Here is a 9,724-nt window from a genome sequence, read left to right as displayed (position 1 = left end):
GTGAAGAAGGTGTGGAGCGTCCGGCGGTTCGTGGTGCTGCTGTGCGCGCCGCTGGCGCTGGTGCCCGTGCTGCTCAGCCTGCCCCCCAAGGTACCCGCGCCCGGGCACCGGCGGGGGCGGGGGGCACCGGTGGAGGGCACGGAGCGGAGGCGTGGATGGAGACCGCCGGCCGTGGAGCGTGGGCAGGTGCACCAGCTGGGGCTGCCACCCAGGGCTGCAGGCTGGGGACACCCGCTGGGGGGCACGGAGCAGGGGACGGCGAGTGGGGTGCACTGACCAGGGACGCGGACTGGGGGGGGCTGCAACCAGGGACGCGGACTGGGGGGCACCAGCCAGGGCGCGCTAACTGGGGGACACCAACTGGGGCCACGGACCAGGAACACAAACTGGGGACGCTGACTTGGGGCATGGACCGAGCGTATGGATCAGAGTTACAGGCTGGGGGCATGAACCGTGGGGCACAACCCCGGGGACATGGACTGGGGCAAAGCCTCGGTGCCCTGTTCCCCTTGCTCCTCATCTCTTGCCTCAGCCCCAGCAGTATTTGGCCCTCACAAGGGCCACGCTGCTACCTGCCAGGGTTTCCCCATGGAGGGAGGGGACAGCTAAAGCCTGCAGACTGCCACAGCTCCTCACCCTTCTGCCGTCACCTTAGGGTGTGAATGGAGGGGGCATCCTGGGGTTATCTTAACTTTTTAGGGGGAAGAAGGGATAGATAGCGTGAACTGTATTTATGTTGCTTATATAGACATTGGGAGGTGTCAGGAACCTATGGTTCAGAACCAGCTCGAACTAGGTGGCACTAACTAGTACTTCTTGCTGATACCTAGCTGCCTTATTGTAGTTTTTATCAGTAGCTCTCAAAGGAGAGCTGGGGAAACTGAGGCAAAGCAGGTCCACGGCCCGCATCACTCAGTGGGGTGTTTGCAGAGCCAGGGTGGAAGGAGAGTGCCCAGGGCTCTGAGGCTGCCCAGCGTTGCTGTCCTATCTCCTTTGCTGTAGGAATCGCACCGGGCAGCGGTGTGGGTAGGGAGAGAGGGATGCTGGAGGCGGCCATGCAGCAGGCTTCATGCTGCAGGGCTGGGAGATGCAGGGGAGCCACGAGTGCCACCTGCACTGCTGCGGGTGATTCTCGGGGGGGGACCTTTGGTGCTGCATCCGAAAAGGCTTTGCGAGTAAGATATTTGTGTTTTTCTGTAGACGTGGAAAAACTGGTCTCCTGGTAAGGTTTGGGCTTTGGCATGTGTGTTAGGCTGCACATTAAGCAATCTGTGGCAAAATTCTGGAGACTGGAGGATTTTTGCAGCTGTCCCATGTACGCGGTTCTCGTGCACCAGGAGGTCTGAGCCTTGGGTGGAAATCCACGGGGCAGTGAAGTCACTGGGAAATTTTGTGCCATTGACTTCAGTATGGGCAGGATTTCACTCTTACATTCTGACTCAGATCCATTTGAGAATGACTTTGTTTACATCAGAAAATAAGTGATATTCGTACTTAGTGATTATAGAATGATTCAGATGCTGTAAGGACACGAAGGTGGCATTTACTTCTGTCTGTATAGTGCTTGTCAGGTGAAACCTTGATGTTCAAGATAGCAAAATAAATCTCCCTAATAATAATAATAATAATAGAATGACCATTGCTTTATTTAATGACATCATATGTTAAAAGATAAAATCCTTTGGATTTAATCTCCGGTTTTTCTATTTTGCGTTATTGGGTGAGTTCTTAAGAGGAATATACTAAGTGTTTGCCTCAAAGAGCACATTGCACAACAGGTACTTAATTCCTTTGCAGATTCATAAGTAGATAATTGTATTTGTACGTTCATTTACGGTAGCTGAACAAGTGACTTCAATTATATTTAATAGTATCTTGTTTGACTTGGGCACTTGTAAAATCATGAGGTATGGTTAGAGGGTGAGGAGACGCACCGTATGCTCAGCGCAAGCTTGTGCCTGAACTGTGCAGTGGTTAATTGTGAGATAAATCACAGATGAACCTGGCGCTGCGCTGCGGGAAAGCCTTCGATCCAGATGCTCTATGTACTGGTAGAAGTGAATACTGTTACACAGGCTGTGTAAAGATTTGGGTGTTCAGGAAGGGGATTTCTCCACATGTACAGAAGAAAAAAAAGTCTCTGCTGGTGTAATGGTGCTGTTCACACCCGCTCCACTCTTGCAGTGTGCTGGTAGCATGCTCCTGGGTGTGACCCTCGGAGGACCTCATGCACAGTCCAGTCTGATCAATGCTGTTTTATTAAAGAAAAACTGGTGATGGGAAAGTGGAAGTGTTTGCAGCTGAGAGGATGAAGGAGCAGCGGGGCAGCTGTGGGCGGGGAAGGAGAGGCCCTGGTAGAACTGACACTGACTGGCCCGCTCGGGTTAGCGATCTGTTCTTCATTTTCCATGGGTGCTAAATGCATTATAGTTGGTAGCAGTGAGACTGGCCGGTACCTGCACTGGTGACTGTCAAAACCCTGATGCTCGCGTGGCTGTTAACCAGCGCAACGTTTCAAGCAAGCCCGACTGCAGCTTCACCAAGTTCTCCCTTGAGTTTGGCATAGGGGTGAACCCATAGCTGTGAGCTACCATACAAAATTGTATCTGTTCATGTTCAGGGGTCAGTGATTCATCTACAGTTTCAACACGAGATTGTCTCTCACTTGTTCAGCAAGAAAGGAAACTTGCTGTTGCATCAACAGGGGATTAAGTTCTGACGTCTGAAGCTTGCTTGAGCTGACCTCCGCAGCCTGAACCGCAGGGGGCTGCAGGAGAGGAAGGGAACAGGTTACGCTTTTAACCGCAGTGTAAAAACACCAAGGTGGGGAATAGGCAAAGACTCAGCAGACGGGGGATCTGTGGTGGTGGAGTTCGGAAGTTATCCTGGCGCGTGATGGAAAATGTGTGCCCTCAGCTGCACCGCTCGGGTCGGATGGTTTATCCTAACATGGGGCTCGAGTCCAGCTTTGCGCTCTCCTGGGCAGCCAGGTCGCGAGAGCTGCTGCAGGTGTTCGGCAAGCTCCATCTCAGAAGGAATTCAACTGACTGGGCTGCTGCTGGTGTTACTGGGAGGCTGTCCCAGGCAGGGCACCCACGGAAAGTGGTCTGGGGCAGGAGGAGCTCCTGGGTGTGGTGCAGTCATCGTAGCAACCTTGATGCTACTAAGTACTTGCACATCTGGACCACGGGAGAATTGGATGGGCTGAAGAACCCCATGTTCCTGCTGGGGTGGTCAGTGTAGTGCCTCACAGGGTGTTACAGAAACTGGTAGGAGATGAGAAGCAGTGAGGCTCAGCCCTTGCTAGTCTCAGGATGAGGTTTCCCTTGTGAGAAGGTGTCTTAGAGGTGTCTGTGGTACTTTCCTGCTCTGGGGATGCTAAAATCTGTTCCCACAACATGTCACCATTTACCTTCTCCCCACTGGGATGCTCAGCAATTTTAATCTCCCAAGGGACTGGAGCCATAAAGAGCCACCTGAGCTTTGGCTTCAAGGGCAGTGTTTCACTTGGATGTGGAGACCAAGAAATCGTGACCTGAAGTTGATATAACAGAGAACCCCAAGTACGATGTGGCTTCTTGGATTAGTGTGTACTTCTGAGTGACACCCTGTGTCTGGGTGCAATGGGTTTTCCAGTGAAACCTGCACCTAGGTGACATCTCCCTGGCGACAAAATCCTTTGAGAAAAATCATCCATCAAGTCTGGCCTTGGTTATTGCTGCTGAACTCCAGCATCCATACCTGCAAGCTGCTATTAAAGCCCTCATCAGCTGTCACTCTGCAGTGGTTCTCCAGATCTCTGTGTGTGTCCCTTCAGAGGGACAATGTCACCGGTGCTGACATTACATCGTCACCCTTTGTTCTTACTTGATGCCCTTTGGAGGTTGCAGTTGTGGGGAGGGAGACTTGCATAAGTGGTTTTGTCTGCAGTCTCCTTTCTCTTAAAGCAGAAATTTCATTTCTCTATTTGTGGGCAGGTTTGCTGAGACCTCAGGGTGTGCCTCCCAAACTGGGGCTGGAACAGTGACTTGTGTCCATCACATAAAACAGGACAAGGAAATGCTCTGTGTGGAGCCGCTTCCCAGGAACCAGTTCTCTGCACAAGGGCCTGTGTGTCACCTCCCGCTCTGGCTGCTGCTGAAATGGCTGAATATTTGTCCTGTGAGTGGAAGTGCCTGCGACCCCCCTGCTCGGAAGGCTGTGAATGATTGCAAAGAGCTCGGGCAGGGCAGGAGGGGCTGGAGGAACTGTTCTGCTGGAAGGGGCATGGGGGGCACTTTTAATGAGCTGTGCAAAGAGCTTGTTCCAACAGCTTCTAATGAACTCAATGTCTACAGCCTTTTGGCTTGGTAACAGCTGAGGCAGCCAAATCTGCTAAAAGGAGCTCTGAGCAGGCAAATAGGGCCCAATGCCTTCAGAAAACAGACTTGACTTCCTCAGTGGCCATAGAGCAATTTAAAATTAACTTAGACATAATGAGTCCTCCTGATTAGAACAAGGAGACTTTAAGAACTTCCAGAAGAAAAATGACATTGCTTGCACTTGAAAGCAAAGAACATGAACTGTCCACAAACGAAGGCATTGTGGGGAAAGGGGGTGATGCAAATGTAGGTGGGTGGGGTGGTGGGCTGGGAGCGGGGTGTCCTGGGAGGTGGAGGGGAGCTGGATCCTGGGCTGGAGGGCACAGCAGGAGCACGGGTGGGCAAAGAGGTGGCAGTCAGGAGAGCAGCCTGGCAGGTGAGATAAGTGATTGTAGCCTGATTATACGTTTCATGCGCAAAGTCCATCTCTGTTATCTATGTGCTTGGTGATTTAGAAAGGGCAGTTTCACAAAACTGGAAGCAACGATCAGTTAAAAGGGATGAGCGGAAGAACTTCAGTGAGGAAAGAGGGGTGATAACTGGAAGTAGGGTGACTACGTTTTACCATATGCACTGTGAGCATAAGTCTGGAGAGAAGGCAAGCCTGGCGAAGAGCAAGCTGGCACAGAGAGGAAGCAAAAGCAGCAATACTTGGGGCAAAAGGGAAGTTGACAAGAGTCAATATTAGTTGGAAGCTAAGAACCATAGAAAACATGAAAAGGGATGTGAAAGAATTGAGGAAGAAATTGCTGAGCAGGGTGCTGAGGGTGATGAGCGGTGTTTCGAGTGTGTGGCACAAGAGGAATCTGACCCTTGCTATTCTGTTGCCAGATGGACAATGCAGAAGAAGTTGTATTCAGTGAAGCATTTTTGTTCTGTACTCAGGAAAGTGCTCATAGTACGGTCCTATATCATAAGAAGTTGTCTGATAATGAAATATTTTTATTGTGACAGTAACTAAAGGGAAATTAAAATACTTGCATCCAACCCTGGCTACTTTAAAAACTACAGGTTTAGGCAACTTCCATACAAGAATTTTATAAGAGCTGCCTAAGGAGTTTTGTGAAGCAATAAACCAGGTGCATTTTTACAGGCTCCAGAGTAGATGGAGATCACTGGGACCGCTGGCTGCAGGTCAGGCTGATCTGGAGTCCCTCTTGGGAAGCAGATTCCAAAAAAAGGCCTTGAGATGGCAATATGTAATTAGTTGAACACGGCTACCAGACTGGCTACCCATAGCCAAGAGGGTTGGTGTGATATTTGCGTGTATGGACATGTGAAAGTTGAGCAAGAGCAGTGAGGACCTACCAGGCTGCTACTGGCCCTTCCAGTCTGGCTTCTACAGCTTTGACAAATTGGAGAAGTCTCAGAAAGAGTAAAGGACTGGAAAACAGGCCATGTGATGAAGGGCTGTGGGAGCACAACCTATGTTTTTTCAAAGAATAAAAAGGCAAGGAGTAACTTGATCGCTACCCTGAATGCGCATCCATCACGAGCAGAGTTTGGATAAGAGCAGCCTGGGCTAAGGCATGAAGGAGGACCATGTAAGAAGATGCAGAGCATTGAAGCTGGCAGATTCAGATTATCACAACATAATTTTAACAGTGAGATTAATTAATCATAGGAATGGCTTACTAAACTTGTGGTGGGTTCACCGTCACTGAAAATGTTTCTTTTTTTCTAATCAAATGTGGTGGATCTATCTTAAAAACAAAACCAAACCCTGATGCTGAAATGGAGATTCAAAAGGGGAGCCCTGTTAACCTCACGCAGGGTGTCAAATGATCACACTGTGCTGTTTAGCTTCACAGTCCATGAATGTTTGAAGATGTAGGATCTGTTGCTGCCTCCAAGAGAAGGTGTGAGCCTCAGACCCCTGAGCCGGGGAAGATTTTCTCCAAGATGCCCATTTCATTTCTGTCATTAGTTTCCTACGTGATCTTGGTCAATTTGCCCACTTTCTCTGAGCTTCAGCTGTCCCGTTTGTAAAATAGAGAAGATGATTCTGTTTTTCTGCCAACTACAAAATAGTGCAAGGAGTTGAAATAAAAGTGTTTAATAAGCTTTATGTCTTTTTAGCATAACTCCAGAGTAAAGTATCTTCCCTGCAGCTCTTACAGCTTGTGCCCCTCTGTTACTGGCCCCTTCCTAGCCACTCTGCAAATACCTAGTGGGAGCAAAACAACTCTGCTGGCAGGAAGGCTGGTAAACAGGGCTTGGTTTATGTCCAGATTACATAATGTTTGCAGGAGAAATGAGATTCATATATCCATCGCATTGGAGAACAGGCAGTGGGACCGAGCTGGCCAGTAGCACAGTCACAGCTGCAAAGTGAGAACAGTTTGCGAGCGAGATGCTAAAAGCCACCGGTACTTTTTTGTACTGAGTAGTTCTGAGTATCACAGATGGGATGATCCTTTGTGATGGTAGTGGGATAAAAGGGCTGGAAAAGCTCCAGTTCCAGCCAAAATACCTCTTGGTGTTGGGATTGAGGTCCTGGAGGGGTCCTGTCACCTGCCTGCCGCTCGTTTGCCTAGTCATAGGGCAGAAGGGAGATGGGGAGAGCCTGTGTGGGGGTGATGAGGCTGTGATGACCATGTAACATGCAACGGTTGATGGAGAAAAACCAAAGCTTGGCAGTGCCAAGGTAGGGCTTCTTCGAGTGCTGGGTCTGCCTGGTGGGGAGGCTGTGGGCACTGGGCAGGCAGCACTGGGCTGCCCAGGAGCTGCCTGGGGCTGGTGGAGTACAAGGTCCAGCTGAAGCTCCTGATGTCCCCTGAAAGGTTGGCAGTGGGGACTGGTGGCTCATGCACGCCCATGCCTCGGTGCTATGCCTGGGCGAGCCAGTTTGCCTTATCTGACCCACATTCCCTGCCAGCACCTCCTTTCCCTGGGGGACCTCATCTGTCCTTCCAGGAGATCTCCTGCTCTCTCCAGCTCTCCTGCCCACGGGAGACTACCCTGTGGCTTGGCTTCCTCTGCCGTAGCTCAGCAGGTCCCCCAGCGTGGAAAATCCCCGGTGCTTTCAGTGCAGTGAAGACAGGATCTGTGTCTGGAGGGGCAGAGGTCGTTCCCAAAGCTCTTGAGCAACAGGAAGGAGAGCTGCTGTAGTCCAGAGCCACCAAGCACTTCCCTGGAAATCATTAAATGGTTATAAAATTAACCCAGTCACAAGACCCATTTTAAAATTCGTATGTGCTACCATTTTTCTTCCTGAACTTTGATAGACTTATTTTGAAAAAAATAAAAACAAAGCTGCAGGGAGGTGAGAGAAGTAGAAGGAGTCTGACAGTGACGCAGCAGAAGATTGAAGGATAAAGATCATGTGGGGGAGATGGTGCTGCACGCAACGGCGTGGACAGCCATGGCCATCTCCCTAAAAGACCAGTCTTCTGACATTTGTTAGCATTTATTGTTTGCGTACTAATCAAACTTGCTGGGCACTGGAAGCATTAATTCATTAACATTTGCAAGATATCTTGAAACCAAAAACCTTTCAATTTTATTCAGAGTTTGGTTCAATTTTGTTAATGGTTTTAATCTTTCTTTATTCTGGGGAGTGCTTGCTCCAAATCTAAGTTATTCTGAAGTGGTCTTGTTCCTTTTTTGTTCAATGTTTATCCTATCTTAAGTGAAAAACTTGTTTAATATAGGTGCAATTTGTCCTCTTTGGGGTAGAATAAGTTGGATAAACAACACTACAGCTTTCTTTTTAAACTGTTTTGCTGTTGATCCATATAGGTTTCACAATTTTGGGAAAACCCCAAAATACAGTAATTTTCTGCCCTGTTTCAGTTTTACCCTTGGCTTTTGATCTTGCAATGAAGATTAGTTATTAGATTCATGCTGTGTTTCATTGCAATGTTTTCCAGAACTTTTTCCATACACCAGAGAATAAATATCCCTTACCTATAATTAGTTTTCTAAATTGTACTTCATCTATTTCATCAAGTCAATTAAAGCCTTCACTGATGTGCTCTTATATCAATGCATTGTTAACTGTTTTCAGTTGCTCTACCCCTGTAGGAGGCAAAGTGTCTTTATATTGAAGTTGACTTTGGTGCAACTTCCCTTGCAGAAAACTGAAGAATATTTTGCCAGTGGGAGAAAAAAATTATTTATACGGCCTTTAGAGATCAAATGGAAAAGGGCTTAATGAGAGCAAAGCTATTTCTTTGCTGTATAAAAAGAGCCAGAGTAAAGAGAAATTATCAGTTGCCACGGGAATGAAGTCACTAATCTAGTGTGCAAACATTTCAAAACATGATTCTTTATTTTTGCAAAATTTAGCACTGCCAGGTTTGTTGCTCTGGTCCTGCTGGTTTGGAGGAAGCGAAGCCATGGGGAGCTCACGGGAACTGCCAGGTGCCAGGGCTGAGCCCTGGGAACGTAAAGGGTTTACTTCACAGTACCTTGTATGTCACGTTACCAGGATCTAAAATTAGGACTGCAAATGGTCTTTAAATCCAGATCTTGGGAACCTCACATGAAGTGGTGGCTCCTCTGTGATTAATGTATTAAAAAGTCAAAGCAAATTACTCTCAGTTCTGCAATATTCGTGTTTCCACGTGCACTGAAGCACGGGAGCTTTACTAGCAGAACTGCTTGTGAAATGCAAAGCTTGAGTACTAAAAGCAAACCAGAAATTCTGTCATTCTTGCCACTTTTCAAACACTCACTACAGATGTATTGAACGATAAATCTGTATTGGTTTCAATTCACGTGGCTTTATGCACCCAGCAGGGTGTCAGGGTAGATTCTGCTCTTTGGCTTTCCCAATAACCATGGTCATTTTTTATCCTCAGTTTGTGGGTGTGTTACTGGGTTGGTGTCTGCTCTAGGAGCCTGGGGACGACCACGTTCAGCTAAGGCCTGGAGTGAATTTTTTGCAGGTGGCCAGGCAGGTTGTGGCTCCACCGTAGCTGCTCTGTTGCCTTGCTGCACGCTCAAATGCTGCAGCTGAGACCACATGTCGTGGTTTAACCTCAGTCGGCAACTGAGCACCACGCAGCCGCTCACTCACGCCCCCTGCCCCTGGTGGGATGGGGGAGAGAATCGGAAGAGTAGAAGTGAGAAAACTTGTGGGTTGAGATAAAAACAGTTTAATGATTGAAATAAAATAAAATACTACTACTACTAATAATAATAGTAAGAATAACAACAACACACAAAGCAAGTGATGCACAGTGCAATTGCTCACCACGCACCGACCGATGCCCAGCCAGTCGCCGACCAGCGGCCCCCCTGGCCAGCTTTCCCCCAGTTTATGTACTGAGCATGACGTCACATGGTATGGAATGTCCCTTTGGCCAGTTTGGCTGTGCCCCCTCCCAGCTTCTTGTGCACCTCCAGCCTTCTCAGTC

At 48.5% G+C, this 9,724-nt stretch overlaps 1 protein-coding gene across 1 annotated transcript in view; it reads left to right on the top strand.

The window, feature by feature from the left end:
* The first annotated feature begins 6 nt into the window (after positions 1 to 6).
* The window catches only part of SLC13A3 (solute carrier family 13 member 3), a 30,005-nt gene continuing 20,287 nt past the window's right edge, over positions 7 to 9,724 (top strand). The window contains exon 1 of the mRNA XM_009282205.2: positions 7 to 90. The gene's annotated coding sequence lies outside the window, so the exon portion shown is untranslated. The remainder of the gene's footprint in view (positions 91 to 9,724) is intronic.

Source organism: Aptenodytes forsteri, unplaced genomic scaffold (genome assembly GCF_000699145.1).
Source record: "Aptenodytes forsteri isolate BGI_AS27 unplaced genomic scaffold, ASM69914v1 Scaffold149, whole genome shotgun sequence".
NCBI lineage: Eukaryota > Metazoa > Chordata > Aves > Sphenisciformes > Spheniscidae > Aptenodytes > Aptenodytes forsteri.
The sequence above is the reverse complement of the archived record's forward strand: the minus strand, read 5'-3'. Positions and strand labels throughout refer to the sequence as shown.